Source organism: Bos mutus, chromosome 3, assembly GCF_027580195.1.
Source record: "Bos mutus isolate GX-2022 chromosome 3, NWIPB_WYAK_1.1, whole genome shotgun sequence".
NCBI lineage: Eukaryota > Metazoa > Chordata > Mammalia > Artiodactyla > Bovidae > Bos > Bos mutus.
In genome coordinates this window covers 96,736,993-96,752,275 of record NC_091619.1, presented here as the reverse complement: position 1 = coordinate 96,752,275, position 15,283 = coordinate 96,736,993, and positions in this window count along the sequence as shown.

Genomic DNA, 15,283 nt, shown 5'->3' with positions numbered 1-15,283 from the left:
AATGATGTCAGGAACCACACATAGCAAGCTGGGTTTCTCTTCCTCATCTCAATAACATGATAAAATAACAATGATAAATAACATTTACAGACCACTTACTCTGTGTCGGGTCTCATGCTAAGCTCTTATTAGGTATCATCTCATTTAATTCTCAGAATGAACTTAGAGCCAAGTTTTATTATTCCTAGTTTTCAAATGAGGGAATTGAAACTCACAGAGGCAAACTTGCTCAGAATCATATAGCTAGTAGTAAATCCAGAACCTGAACTCAGACCTAGGAGTATCTAGTACCAAAGTCTAAGAGTTTGAAATGATTTTGAAATGTCCAGTTTAAGCTCCACCTTCTCCAGAAAGTCTTTGCTGATCATGTTTGCTTCTTGCTTCGGACTTTGACAGAAAATCCAACCTACTATGGCTTAAGCCTTTAGAACATTAGGTATTTACTTAAGTCTAAAGACTGTGAGGTAGCTCAGAGGTAACAAGGACCATGACTCTTTCCCTCTTCCGTATAATCATCCTCAGGGTGTGGGTATGGCAGATTACATTTTCCAAAGATGGAAACAATAATATTTTCCATGCCCCTTGCTCTTCTGCGGTGTGACCCTGCCCTGCTTTCATCAAGAGCTGAAAATGGAATATTACTCAGCCATAAAAAGGACATAATGCCATCTGCAACAACATGAATGGACCTAGAAATTATCACACTAAGCAAAGTCAGTCAGAAAGATAAAGACAAATATATATCACTTCTTTGTGGAATCTAAAATGCACCACAAATGAACCTATTTATGAAACAGAAACAGACTGACAGACACAGAGAACAGACTTCTGGTTGCCAAGGGGGAGTGGGGCGAGGAGAGGGAAGGCCTGAAAATGTGGGATTAGCAGGTGTAATATATATAGGACCTGGCTCCTATATAAACTATTATATATGGGATGGATAAACAGTAAGGTCCTACTGTTTAGTTCCCTACAGGAAACTATATTCAATATCCTGTGGTAAACCTTAATAGAAAAGAATATATATATATATTATAGTCACTTTACTGTACAGCAAAAATTAATAATACAAAATTGTGTATCAACTATACTTCAATAAAGTTTACATAAAGAGATGGAGTCTAATTCTCTTCCACTTGAATCTGGGCTGGCCTTAGTGACTAGCTTAACCCATAAAATGTAGTGGAAATGACATTTTGAACTTTGAAGTTTAGGTCATAATCCTTGTGGCATCTGTCTGGGCCTCTTAAATGCTTAGCTAGTGCGTGAAACGCTCTCGGACATCCACACTGGGAGCCACCCAGGCTCCACGCAGAGGCCCTGCAGGCGTCCTGGTCAGGAGTCCTGGCTGAGCTCTCACTGGACATCTGGCAGGAACCGCCAGCTATGTGAGGGAGCCACCCAGGATGTCTGGGCCAGGTGGGCCTGTAGATGCCTCCTGGCCTAGCCTCTACCAGAGGAGACCTCAAGTGAGAACCATTTGAGCCCAGCCAATGTACCAAATGGTGAAGGATAATATGAAACTGTTGTTTTAAGACTCTGAATTTGGGGAGGTAATTTGTTACATAGCAAAAGATGACTGGAACAGTTGGCTTTCTTTCTCCAGCCTGTTGCCTCAAGTTATAAGATGGCTGCCTCAACTATGAGCATCATTATTAACAACCACATCTAAAAGCGGACATGACAGAGTGAGTATGGAGCAAATTTCTCCTTGAGTGACTTTGACCTTTGTCTACCCAGAAGTCCCCCAGCAGAATCCCCCATATTCTCAGTTGGCGGAACTGGATCACACAGCATCTCCTAACCACAAGGCAGTCTGGGTATAGCCTCTTTAGCGGGAGGCCAGCAAAAGAATAGGAGGCCGGGAATCATTATTGTGTGGGCAGCCAACGGTGTCTGCTCTACTTGTTGATGCGATGGTTGTTCTAGGAGAAAGAAGAAGCAGGTGGGGAGATGACCCTATGCTAAAGAAGGAGTCCTCACTGTTCCTTCCAGAAGTTGCCTCAGTGGGTACAAGCTTATCGAAAAATCCTTCTTTAGATGGAAGCATGGTGTACTGCCTGAAGACCTACTCTGGGAGGCAGGACCTGGCTCTAGAGCTTGCTGCTGCTGCTGCTAAGTCGCTTCAGTCATGTCCGACTCTGTGCGACCCCATAGATGGCAGCCCATCAGGCTCCCTGTCCCTGGGATTCTCCAGGCAAGAACACTGGAGTGGGGTGCCATTGCCTTCTCTGCTAGAGCTTGCTAGTGGTGCAATATTAGTGGATGAGTCCCCCATCCTGCGCTTGAGTTTCCTCATCTGCACAATGGAAGGATTCCTTCCAATTCCTTCACGCCAGGAGAAGCCAGGGCAAAAAGGAAGTGCTGGACGCTTACCGTGTGTGGAGGCCGTATGCTGTCCAAGTCAAGTTCAGCAGAGCCTGCCTCTAGCCACAGATGTTGGGATTTGCCAAACAAACCCTAATCACTTAATGAGAAATGAAAATGGTGCCTGGTTCCTCCACTTAATTGCCCCTTTGAAAACAACACACGGGAGATTTACAGTAATCACCATAATCGCCTCGTAAAAACCCAAGAATTTGAGGACTGACACGCCTCATTTCTGGGAGGAATTAGAGGCAAAAAATTAAGGCAAGGAATTCTTGGCCTGCCTTGGCCTTGGCTCCCTGGAATCCAGGACCGTGCCCACAGAGAGCCTGCCACCCTCAACAGCCTCCTGGCCCAACCGAACATCACTCCAAATGCCTCACCACAGTGTTTCCTTGAAAGCCTGCTCCCTGGGCCTCTTTATCACTGGTGCTGCCTGAGGAAGGCAGACAAGTGCCCAAGGGCCCAACATCCCTGAGGCTCGGCTGGAGGACCTCAAGGAGGAGAGAGGAATCTTGCTGTGCCCGCTGGCAACATCTGAGCTAAAGGACAGGAGGGGAGGGGAGATCCCAAGGGGGGAACACAGGTGGGCCCTAGCTCATGGAAAGCCACTTCTAGACCCGCTAAAGGCAACAAGACTCCTTGACAAGTGGGCAGCCGTCCGCAAACTGGGTTCAAGTGCCCACTCTGTCTCTTCACGACCACTCACCCTGGGGCAGGTCACCTCAGGGCCAGAGCCCTACGTTCTGTTGAGTGAATGAACAATGGGGAGACAGCAGCGGAAAAGATACAGCCCCTCCCTCATGGGACTCAGAGTCTGGTGGCAGAGGCAGACATTAGGCAAATGGTCACCTATAGGACGGGCTTCTCAGTGGCTCAGTCGTAAAGAATTTTCCTGCCAATGCAGGAGATACAGGAGATGTGGGTTTGATCCCTGGGTTGGGAAGATCCTCTAGATGAAAAAATCGCCAACTCACTCCAGTATTGTTGCCTGGAAAATCCCATGGACAGGGGAGCCTGGTGGGCTACAGTCCATGGTGTCACAGAGTCGGACATGACTGAGCACGCAGGCACACACCTGTAGGACCAAGTGACACAACTGCAGTAAATGCTGGTGAGCACATGGCAGGTAGAATGAGGGTGACTTGACAGAGGGCCAGGCAGGCCAACTGGCAGAAAGCTGGCATAAAAATTCTGCTTGTGAGAGTATTGGACGTGTAGCATCATGAGGATTTGGGGCATGAAGTTTTGGGAAGAAAAGATGCTGGAGAAGCTTGGGGTGCCACTTCTAGAGCCTCTAAAGACAACAGGATTCCATGACAAGAGGGCAGCCATTGACAGACTGGGTTCAGGTCTCCGCTCTGCCTCTTCACAGCCACTCACCCTAGGGCAAACCACCTCAGGGCCAGAGCACTAGGATCCATGTCTGTGTGCTGGCGAAGGGACAGCTAGGCCTGTTTGGAGGAAGGGAAGAAGTGCTGGTCAGAGCTGGAATCTGTAGGTGCTCAGCAAGGCCAGCTCATCTCTGGCCCCTTTCCTCTTTGTCCAAACTTTCAGCATCCAGTCTCTTTTTCATACGGCTGCTCCACCGCCTCTCCAGGCCGCTCACAAGCCTTGGGGAGCAGTGTGAGGAAGGGAAACATCTGATTAATCTGACTGTCAACTGCAGGTTAACAGAGATGAACAGGATCTTTGGGGGCATCATGTGACAGAAGATTAGATTGATTTCTGCTGAGCCCCAGCCCCTCCTGGGCTCTGAGCCAAATGGGGTTGGCTCTGGAGCTATTGATTATGTCTTCCATCAGCCTCCAGGCCTGATGCCTGCTAGCCCAACAGAAGACCATGTGACTAGAATGACGCTTGGGGCCAGGGGTGGCCACCATAGCTAGTGACACAGCTAGTGCTGCCAACTGCCCAGCTCTGGGGGGAGCCCTCCTTGACTGACAACCTAGAGAGAGCTCCCAGCAGAGACCCGTGCACACATACACATGTGCACACACACGCACGCACACATAGCCCCATACAGCTCCCAACTCCACAGCCCTCCATGGGAGGACGAACTCCCTGCTCCCTCACATCTTGCTCTCTCTCTCGATTGGTAAGTGGGAGCGGGAGGTTAAGGAGGCAGCAAACATACCACTTCTTCCCATGGTTAGCGTGGACGATGGCTACCCTCGGGTATGTAGCAAACTTTCCCGTACTGGGGGCCAACTCCACTTGCGGGCAATAGATAAGCAATGAATCAGATCTGAATCCTGGCCTCAGGGCTCACATTCTAGTGGGGGCAACAGATACTTACACAGATAATTACTATGTAAACTACACAGTAGAGGGTCCAAGTGGGAACCACATAAAGAAAGCCTGGATTACACTTTGGGGGTTGGGGTGGTGGCAGGAAAGGCTTTGGGTTAAGGTGGCTTTGAGCTGGGCTGAGATTGGATGGAAGGGCTCCTAGGCTGGTGTGTGTGTGTGTTCTCAGTTGCTTAGTCGTGTCAGACTCTTTTGCAACCCCATGTAGCCTACCAGGCTCCTCTGTCCATGGGATTTTCCTGGCAAGAATACTGGAGTGGGTTGTCATTTCCTCTTCCAGGGGATCTTCCAACCCAGGGACTGAACATATGTCTCCAATGTCTCCTGGATTGGCAGGTGGAGTCTTTACCACTGAGTCCCCTGGCTGGTAGAACTGCACAAAGTCACAGAGGCTGGAGAGTGAGGGGCTGGAGAGTGAGAGGCTGGCAGGAAATGGCAAAATGCCTGATGTCAGCCTAGAGCACAGGTGGGATGTAATTGCTTTCACCGCAGTGATTCAGTTTGTAACCAACTTTGGCCACCTCATGCCAAGAGTTGACTCATTGGAAAAGACTCTGATGCCGGGAGGGATTGGGGGCAGGAGGAGAAGGGAATGACAGAGGATGAGATGGCTGGATGGCATCACCGACTCGATGGACATGAGTTTGAGTGAACTCCGGGAGTTGGTGATGGACAGGGAGGCCTGGCGTGCTTCAGTCCATGGGATCGCAAAGAGTCGGACACGACTAAGCAACTGGACTGAACTGAACCCTGAGAAACCCTCCCAGGGGCTAATTCCTCCCAATCCTTCCCCGTATCCACTAGACATCCACTGGAGCTCTCCATGGCTCCCAGGGGACCAGAAGAGCACCATCCTTCTTGTTTGCTCCTTCACTGCTCTGCTTAGCCCTACATTTGACTCCTTCAAATTAGCCTCTCTTGCATCATCTCAAGTGTCCCCTGGAAGTGCTCCTGCCTCTTGCCCTGCTTACATGCATCCTATCCTTCAAGGACGGACAGAGGAGTCCTGCTTGCTCCAGTAAAGCCCTTCTGACCATTCCAGCCTACACAGGCCTCTTCACCAGACCGCCTGAAATACCTGAAGTAACCATGTGACTTCACTCAGTGACCACCCCCCGCCTTTGAGTAAAGGCACTTTGCCACATACTGTAGAAGGATGCCACTTTCCACTAGTCTGTTTAATATATGTATATGTATAATGGATTAACTTTGCTGCATAGCAGAAACCAACACAGCATTGTAAATCAACTATACTCCAATAAAATTAATTTAAGAAAAGAAATCCACCAGCGTCTGTTTAAACACAGGAAATGGGGGTTGATTACAAGGTACTTAGAGTCTCAAGTGACCTAACATGGTAAAGGACTTTACCCAGCTCATGACCACAGGGGTGGGGACTCTCCCCGCCTCTGTCTCTGCCTCTCTGTTCTTTTCTCTTCCCGAACTGGCCTCCTTTGCCCCACTGATCAGATGGGGGAAACGTGGCTGCTCACAGCACCTGTCATGTCCAGCCACGTGAAAAGAATTTCCACATTCCCAAGAGAGGATGACTGAACCAACAAGAGCTGGTGTCCCACTCTTGGCCCAACCGGCTTTGGGAGGAGAACAGGGCCACATTTTGCTAACATGACTGCCAGACTACCCTCTGGCGTCATTCCTCGTAGCCCTGGGGATTGGTGGGTGGGCTGTTCTGAGAGAAGGGAGTTATCATGAGCAGAGCAGATACCCAGAAGAGGCCTGTTACGTATATAAAACTGTGATGTGACCACGTGCTCATGAATTCCAGTTCCAAACTATGCTACTGACCTACTCTGTGACTTCAAGCAAGTCCCTACCCTCGCGGGTGGCTGAAGGCTCTTCATTTATACTCAGCGGAGGGTGGGACTAAGTGTCTTACTGGGTTCCTTAACTCTCTTAGACTTTGGGCCAATTGTCCTCTTCAAATCTAGGTTTTCTCATTTGTGAAATGGGAGTAAATATATCCACCTCACAGAATTATTGTAAGAGAGTGGGCGGGAAAATATCTAACGTGGGTGGGGTACAGAGATGCTCAACAAATGCTAGTGACTCTAGTAGATATAAACGGTGGTGGCTGCCCAGTCCACATTGATATCCCTCAAGGGTCATGGCTGGGATGCCCTCGTGCGTTTGGGAGAATTGCTCCTCCTTCAGTTCGGAGCTGCCACCCTCTGACAGTGATTTGCAAGGCGTGAGCATGGGTCCCAAATTGGATCATTCAAGGTGCCTCTTGGGGGATTTTTTTCAAGTGCAGCTCTTTTGTCTCTGTTTGTAGAACTGTGAGAGATTGGGGCTTGCCAACAGCCAGGTCTCAACCTTGTGGAGAAAGTGGTCTGGCACAGTGATGCTGACATAAAGGGATGTTTGACTACTTGGTCCTGATGTCCCTAAATCCAGTTTCATCCTTGCCATGATTAATGCGCCAGTACACCCGCCTTGTTTTTCTTAAGTTAGTTTGACTTGGTATTCTGTCGTCTGCAACCAGTGGCTCCTGATCATGCCTTCTCCCTTCCCTTTCTAAGCCTCACTCTCCTTATCTGTAAAATGATGGGGCTGATGCCCCCTTGATCTCTGATGCTCTATTACTATGTTCATTAATTTATTCTATCAATTAATCAGTCAGTATCACTTGTGCATCTGTTCTGTCCCTGACCCCATGTTCGACACAGACTATTGGTAAAGGAATAATTCCCATCGCCTGTTCTCAAGACTCACAGAGTTAGGCAGGGGAGGAGTTAGGCAAGCATTTGAGTACTGAGTGAGGTAATGGCTTTGGGAAAGGGAAGCACAAACACTGTGGGGAAGTCAGAGGAGACGTATCCCCATTTAGAAGGCTTCCTGGAGGAGGTGGCATGAGCTGAGTTTTTCAGAGAGGGGTGGATGTGGAGAGAGGAGGACAGGCCCTCCAGGCAGAAGAACCTGGCTTGTAAGGGCCTAAAGGAGAATGGGAGAAAGTGGCTGCCTAAGGCCAGAGGGGAGGGGACATAGGAGTTGACCTTTTATTTGTATTTTCCACCCATTTAACTTCTGCGAGAACAAGAAAAACTCCTTTTGTTTTTTTTTAAAGCTTGTAAAATCCCCAGGGTGAAGTCTTTGAACACGGATAAAAAGAAGTGACTTTAGACCACAGAAAAGCACTGGAATGAAGGATGCTTCCCCTAGTAAGCTGCTCCACTGATCCTTGGTACCATCATGAAAGCCACGCTCACAGCTGCATTCGGCCACTGGTCCCAGCGCTGTTGGATCCATATAAAAATAGGGAGGCCTGGAACCTACGGCCAAGCAGATGACAGAAGAGCAGCCCAGGCAGGCCTGGGAGGAGTGTAAACATCCCCACCTCGTAGGAAACATACTCATTACATTCTGAGCAACAGTGGTTCACAACGCACCCTGGAGAAAATATGCAGTTATTGTCTTAAACATGCCAAAGCCGTACTAATGACTGCGCGCTTGCTCCAAAGCAGAAACTGTTCCAGATGCTGCTTCTTGCTTCTTGCCTCTAGGAGAGCCCTTCCTTCTTCCCACCCAAGATTCTGGACTCCTCCTTGGATTCTAGTCCTTAGGGAGACATAGGGTGGCCTGGGGTGGGCAAAGTGATTGCCCTTCTGGGTCTCATAAAAGCAGTCTAGGGGAATCTCTACAGACTGCTGTGGACATGGCCCCTGCCCACCGGGGGTAGAGTCGGGGGAGAAGGGCGCCCAGTGGGACGCTGGGCACCAGCACTCCAGGTGACAGTGGGGTGGAGGTGTGCATGCTCAGTCAGTCACGTCTGATTCTGTGTGGCCCCGTGGACTGTAGCCCTCCAGGCTCCTCTGTCCGTGGGATTCTCCAGGCAAGAATAGTGAAGTGGATTGCCATTTTCTCCTCCAGGGGATCTTCCTGACTCAGGGATCAAACCCACATCTCTTGCATTTCCTGTTTTATCGGGTGGATTCTTTACCACGGCACCACCTGAGAAGCAGTGGGGTGAGGGAGGTGGACGCTAAACTTAAGTATCTTCAGCTTCTGCATCTATAATGAGTAAGGAGCCTATAGGGAAGCAGTAATTTGTACACTCAAAGCCCCAGACACACCCAGCGACAGCTGCCCCTGGGGCCCTGGGCTTGGAACTGTCTCCTGGCTGGGTGACTCTGGGCAGTACCCCAACCTCTGCTAGTCTCCACTCATTCATCTGTAAACAGGATGCTTTTGGAAATTAATATTTTTCCTCTTGTTAATGAACTCACGCATGCTTATTATGTTTTTTTTTAATTTAATCAATCCATCTTCGAATAGGTGATACACTCATATGATCTCCAGTTCAAAGAATACAAATGGAAAAGGGATAAAGCCTCCCTCTCTCACTCCTGCTTTATAACCACACCGTTTTTCTTCTGCCTGTGGCAACTGCTATTGGTTTCTGGTGTATCAGATGTGTAGAAATTTAAAAAATTTTTACTGAATCATTAGCACATGTAAACACAGCAAAATGTATATGTCTTAAGAGCACAACTTGGCAAATAATGTTTATAGTTTTAATTTCTAAAAAATTAGAAAAAAAATCACCCCAATCTATTGTCTAGAGATAAAGCTTTTGATATTGTTGTGCGTTTTCTTCCCATTCTTTTTCCATGTATATACACATACACAAACATTGGTATTGTACTATGTAACTTTTACATGCTGTTTTTTATATTTAACATTATATCATAAATGTTTCCTCATGTCCTTAGAAAGTCCTCAAAAATGTTCTTCTTCCCCTACTTGCCTAATGTTTGCAGGAATAGACCCAACCTACTGCAAGACAGTAAGTTCAAATTTTCCCCTATTATAAATAATACAGTGAATGACCATCCTTGAATAAACCTGACTTGTTGAGCACATCCCTTATGGTGAATTCCTAGCCAGGGGAATTACTGAATCAAATAGTGTGAACTGAGTATTGGAACTCAGGATAGAATGACGGCGATGGTCAGGCCTGGTTCACAGACCACTGTGTTAGGGATGTCCTGTAAGACTCTTGGCTTAGTGCTGGACACAGGCACAGAGTTCCAGAAGTGTGAGATAATGGCTTCTAGAGAGACCACAGGTCAATGCCTGATCCTCACCCCCTCCCAGGCCCTGCCCTCGAGGCCCTCCCTCCTGGAGCCCCCTGAGAGCCACAAAGAAGAGTCTCAGCCTTATCTGAGCTTTATTATTTTAATCACTGGAACTTTGCCAAGTGGTGGGCTGCTGAATGTTTAACAGCTGGATTTGGGGTATGGGGGGGCACAAAATAGAGGGGAGTAGGTTCTGATTTGTAGCGTTTGCCAATTTCTGGTGCAAAACCTCCCACCGTGGCCAATTTCAAACTACCAACAAGTCACTGAGGGCAGTGCTGGGAGGAGATTGGCTAACCTCACCGGCTGGCCGACCGGCTCCAGCACTCCAGTTCTAGTCTTTTCACCTGCCGTCTCCCTCTACTCCCTTTTGCTTAACCCCTCCTCACTCATCCCCCACCCACTGGCTCATCCATGGTGATAGAGATGGAAGACTGTGGGAGCTGAGTGTGGTTAAAGAGCAAGAACATCCTCTCCCAGGTCTCTAAAGGAGAAACTGTGGCTCAGGGAGGCCAAGATGATGGCCCCAGCTCACCCAGCCGGGTGATGGTCCACAGGGTTATCTTCCCTGGTCCGTGCTTGGGGCCCTTCTCAGATGGGAGCCCGTGCTTCCTGCTAGTGGAATACATTGGCTTTTATAACCACTCCTCTTCCTCTCTGGTGATTCCAGTGCCTGGATCCACAAGAGGTTGAATTCCAGGCCTTGCCTTCAAGGAACTGAGAGCCTGGTGGGTAAGCAGACATCTGTGAGTGTCTTGTATGATGCAATGAGGCGAGTGCTGTATGGAAGCTGGTCTTTTCAGTGGACTCGAGGCTGGGCTTCCAGCCTTCTTGCTTGTCTCTTTATATCAGTCTTTGTCCTTCCCTCTTTCCTAAGGGAATCTGTTTGTTTTCAGTATCCACTTTCTTCCCCACAGCAACCCTGCTGATAGGAAAGTGACTCATTCCCAGTTCTGCGGGTGGGTAGGTTCTGATTGCATGCATGCAGGCATGCTAAGTAGCCTCAGTCAAGTCCGACTCTTTGTGACTCTATGGACTGTAGCCCACTGGGCTCCTCTGTCCATGGGATTCTCCAGGCAAGAATACTGGAGTGGGTTGCCATGCCCTCCTCCAGGGGATATTCCCAATTCAGGGATCAAACCCACGTCTCTTATATCTTCTACATTGGCAGGCGGGTTCTTTACCACTAGCACCACCTAGGTACTGATTCAGTTCAGTTCAGTTCAGTTCAGTCGCTCAGTCATGTTCCTCAACTCTTTGCGACCCCATGAATTGCAGCACACCAGGCCTCCGTGTCCATCACCAACTTCCAGAGTTCACTCAGACTCACGTCCATCGAGTCAGTGATGCCATCCAGCCATCTCATCCTCTGTCGTCCCCTTCTCCTCCCTGCCCCCAATCCCTCCCAGCATCAGAGTCTTTTCCAATGAGTCAACTCTTCGCATGAGGTGGCCAAAGTACTGGAGTTTCAGCTTTAGCATCATTCCTTCCAAAGAAATCCCAGGGCTGATCTCCTTTAGAATGGACTGGTTGGATCTCCTTGCAGGCCAAGGGACTCTCAAGGGTCTTCTCCAACACCACAGTTCAAAAGCATCAATTCTTCGGTGCTCAGCCTTCTTCACAGTCTAACTCTCACATCCATACATGACCACAGGAAAAACCATAGCCTTGACTAGACGGACCTTTTTTGGCAAAGTAATGTCTCTGCTTTTGAATATGCTATCTAGGTTGGACATAACTTTCCTTCCAAGGAGTAAGCGTCTTTTAATTTCACGGCTGCAGTCACCATCTGCAGTGATTTGGGAGCCCAAAAAAATAAAGTCTGACACTGTTTCCACTGTTTCCCCATCTATTTCCCATGACGGTGAACTTCCTGATGTTCAAGCTGGTTTTAGAAAAGGCAGAGGAACCAGAGATCAAATTGCCAACATCTGCTGGATCATGGAAAAAGCAAGAGAGTTCCAGAAAAACATCTATTTCTGCTTTATTGACTATGCCAAAGACTTTGACTGTGTGGATCACAATAAACTGTGGAAAATTCTGAAAGAGATGGGAATACCAGACCACCTGACCTCCCTCTTGAGAAATCTGTATGCAGGTCAGGAAGCAACAGTTAGAACTGGACATGGAACAACAGACTGGTTCCAAATAGGAAAAGGAGTACGTCAAGGCTGTATATTGTCACCCTGCTTATTTAACTTATATGCAGAGTACATCATGAGATACGCTGGACTGGAAGAAACACAAGCTGGAATCAAGATTGCCGGGAGAAATATCAATAACCTCAGATATGCAGATGACACCACCTTTATGGCAGAAAGTGAAGAGGAACTCAAAAGCCTCTTGATGAAAGTGAAAGTGGAGAGTGAAAAAGTTGGCTTAAAGCTCAACATTCAGAAAACGAAGATCATGGCATCCAGTCCCATCACTTCATGGGAAATAGGTACTGATTAGTCCTAGTCAAACCTAGCATTCCCCTCTCCCGGTAGTTGTTTTAGGAGTGGGGAAGTGATCCAGTTCTGGCCAATGAGAGCTGAGGAGACATTGGGGTATGGAGAGGGGAGCTTTCCTCTCCTAAGAAAGAGGCATAGGATACTTGCAAATCACTGCTGTAGTTCTGGGTGCTATAATTATCCAATCACCAGCCTGATAATGAAGCCAACCCATGAGGGACAGCAGAGCCAAGAGAATCACAGAGGAGAGCCAGAGCCCTCACTGCATCCTATCTCTGACCTTGTCAGGGATAAAACATATTTCCCTACAGCCTAGATCACTCTGAGTTGAGTTTTTCTGTACCTGTAGTCCAAAACATCCTAAATAATATCCTAAATGATAAAACCCTTCCGGTCTATCATCCACATTGCAAATGCAGTGGTTATTAGACAACAGGAATCTTATCACATCACTTCCTGATTCCAGTCCTCCCAGGCTCCTTTGGGGAGTTAGGATAAAGTCTTTGTTCAGTGTCACCTCTCCCGGACAGAATGTCAGTGCCTGAGGCTAGGATGGCGGGTCTCCATCACTGGCTCCCTGGTGCCCAGGGTAGGGTCCCGCACAGGCAGGTGCTAATAAATACCGTTGAATAAATGCAGAGAAGGAGGAGTTGGGGGTCAGAGACCTAGGCTCCATTTCTGGCTTTGCACTGACTGGCTTTGAGACTTTAGGCAAACCTCTTTCTTTCCTGGACCTCAATATACAAAACTGTGAAGAAGGCATATTGGACTAAAGCGGTAGTTTAAGAATGGGGATTAACAAATACCTCTCTGCTGCCCCATATGATAGCAGTTGTGCTTCTAATATCCACTGATGGATTAAAAATTAAAACGACTACAAAGCTTTGCCCTGTGGGTTTTTCTCAGTCACAGCAGCTTCCACATCCATTTGCAAAACATTCATACTTGTGTGTGAGACACACTGTGCATCCTCTTTACAGACAGCACAGGGTGCCACGTGGTTTCCAGATGCCTTGTTTTAGCTAAAGGGCCTCTAGATTGGGAATCATTGGCCCAGATCCTCTTCAGGCCCTGCGGGTTTATGTGTCTAACATGGGCCACGGGAGTTGTGCAACTTGCTCAGGCTCACATAGCAAATGAGCGGTGGAGTCTAACTTGCTCTTTTCCAGCCCAGGCTCCCTTGGCTCATCAGCTGGCCTGGCTGACAGTACTGCTCCCCATCAGCTACCCTGGAAATGAGAAGCAGGGAGGCATGAGAACCCTGAAACTGCCTAGGTTGAGGGTGAGGAGGATGGCAGAACACTGACAGCCACAAATGATACGGAACATGCTTCAGATGCCAGGTGTGTGGTTTAGTAGTGGCTGGAATTACACCCTCAGGGCTGAGCCTGAATCAAGTCTGGACCCAGCCGAGGCAAGGATCGCGTGGGGGGTCTCAGCCCAGAGCCATGAAGCTGAGCAGAGAGGCTGCAAGGGCAGGAGGCAGGTTCCCAGCTGGAAATCAGGTGCCCGGATCTGTTGCCATTCCAGACACTTGTGGTGGTTTGTTCATTCATTCAGTGAGGTAGTCAGTCAGTCACTCAGCAAAGCTCCGTGAGCTGGGCAGCTCTGTGGCCTGGCACAGGGTCCAAGGATGAATTGGGCACAGAGGAACACAGACGCAGAGCATGTCTGAAGGCTCAGTTGAGTCAGGGGCGCGGGCAGAAGGAGAAAGGAAGGGGAAACTGGGGAAGGTTTTCCGGAGGATAAAATGGTTATCTTCTGTGTGCTAGTGCTTAATCGTTCAGTCGTGTCTGACTCTTTGCGACCCCATGGACTGTAGCCTGCCAGGCTCCTCTCGGCATGGGGATTCTCCAGGGAAGAATACTGGAGTGGGTTGCCATGCCCTACTCCTGGGGATCTTCCCAACCCAGGGACTGAACCCAGGTCTCATGCATTGCAGGCAAATTCTTTACCAACTGAACCACCAGGAAAGCCCCCAAGAATACTAGAGGGGGTAGCCTATCCCTTCTCCAGGAGAACTTCCTGACTCAGGAATCGAACCAGGGTCTCCTGCACTGCAGGCAGATTCTTTACAAGCTGAGCTACCAGGGAAGCCCTATCTTCTGTGAACTGTTCTCAGAGGACAAGGAGGGGTCCACTGGGCAGGCTGGGTGGAATCTTTCAGAGAGAAAGATGGACTTTCCTGTTAGTTAGGATCTTAGGAGATCAAGGGGCTGACTGGAGAAGTAAATGAGACTGCCTTTGTAGCCAAGCTGGCAAAGTGGTTTGCTCAATTTGGCCAACAAAGGCTCAGGGTGGGAGAGGACCTGGCAGTCTGCTGACAGTGGGTCTGTAAAGAACACGTGTGTGCTCAGGGGGAAGCAGAGCACGGGGAGACAGGGGAGACATAGGCAGTGGGGCCTCAGGGGAGTCAGGTGGTGTGGCTGCCGCCAGCCGGGTTAGGGACTCGGTCTGATTCTTGAGCTGGTGGGGAGACGCCTACCATGTTCAACCGATGAGGCCCTTCTCTAGTGGCTGAGGACAGAAGGGGTCTGAGTGGAAGGTAGGGAGCCCAGCCAGGAGGCCACTGCAGTCGGCAGTGTGGGAGCTCATGTCGGCCTTAATGAGGACTAAGACAGAGGGACAAGAGAAGAAAGTGCTTGAGACAAACCTCAGAGAACTAATGGATCTTGGTGAATGGAGGTGGTCAGAGAGGGAGAGAAAGGCGTAGAGGGGGATGGCCAGTTCCTGGATGTGTGACACAGCTGGGGTTTAAGGCGCTCTCTGAGATGGGCACTGGAGGCCCCCTCTGCCCTGGTGAGGAGTAAATGGCTATGAAGAGTCTGCTGCTTCCCCAGAACTGGAGCCTCGATTCACACAGCATCACATGCTGGGCCTTAGCTGCCTGGTCTCTTAGCGGCCGGCCCCTTCCCGCTTCAGTCCATCTGCTGTCACACTGATCTAAACAACGGATCCGACCTTGTCACTCCCCTGCTGGAAAATACTCCAAGCCTTCCTGTTGTCTCTAGAAAGATGTAATCTCTGAAACCTGGCAAATAAAGTCATCTATAATCT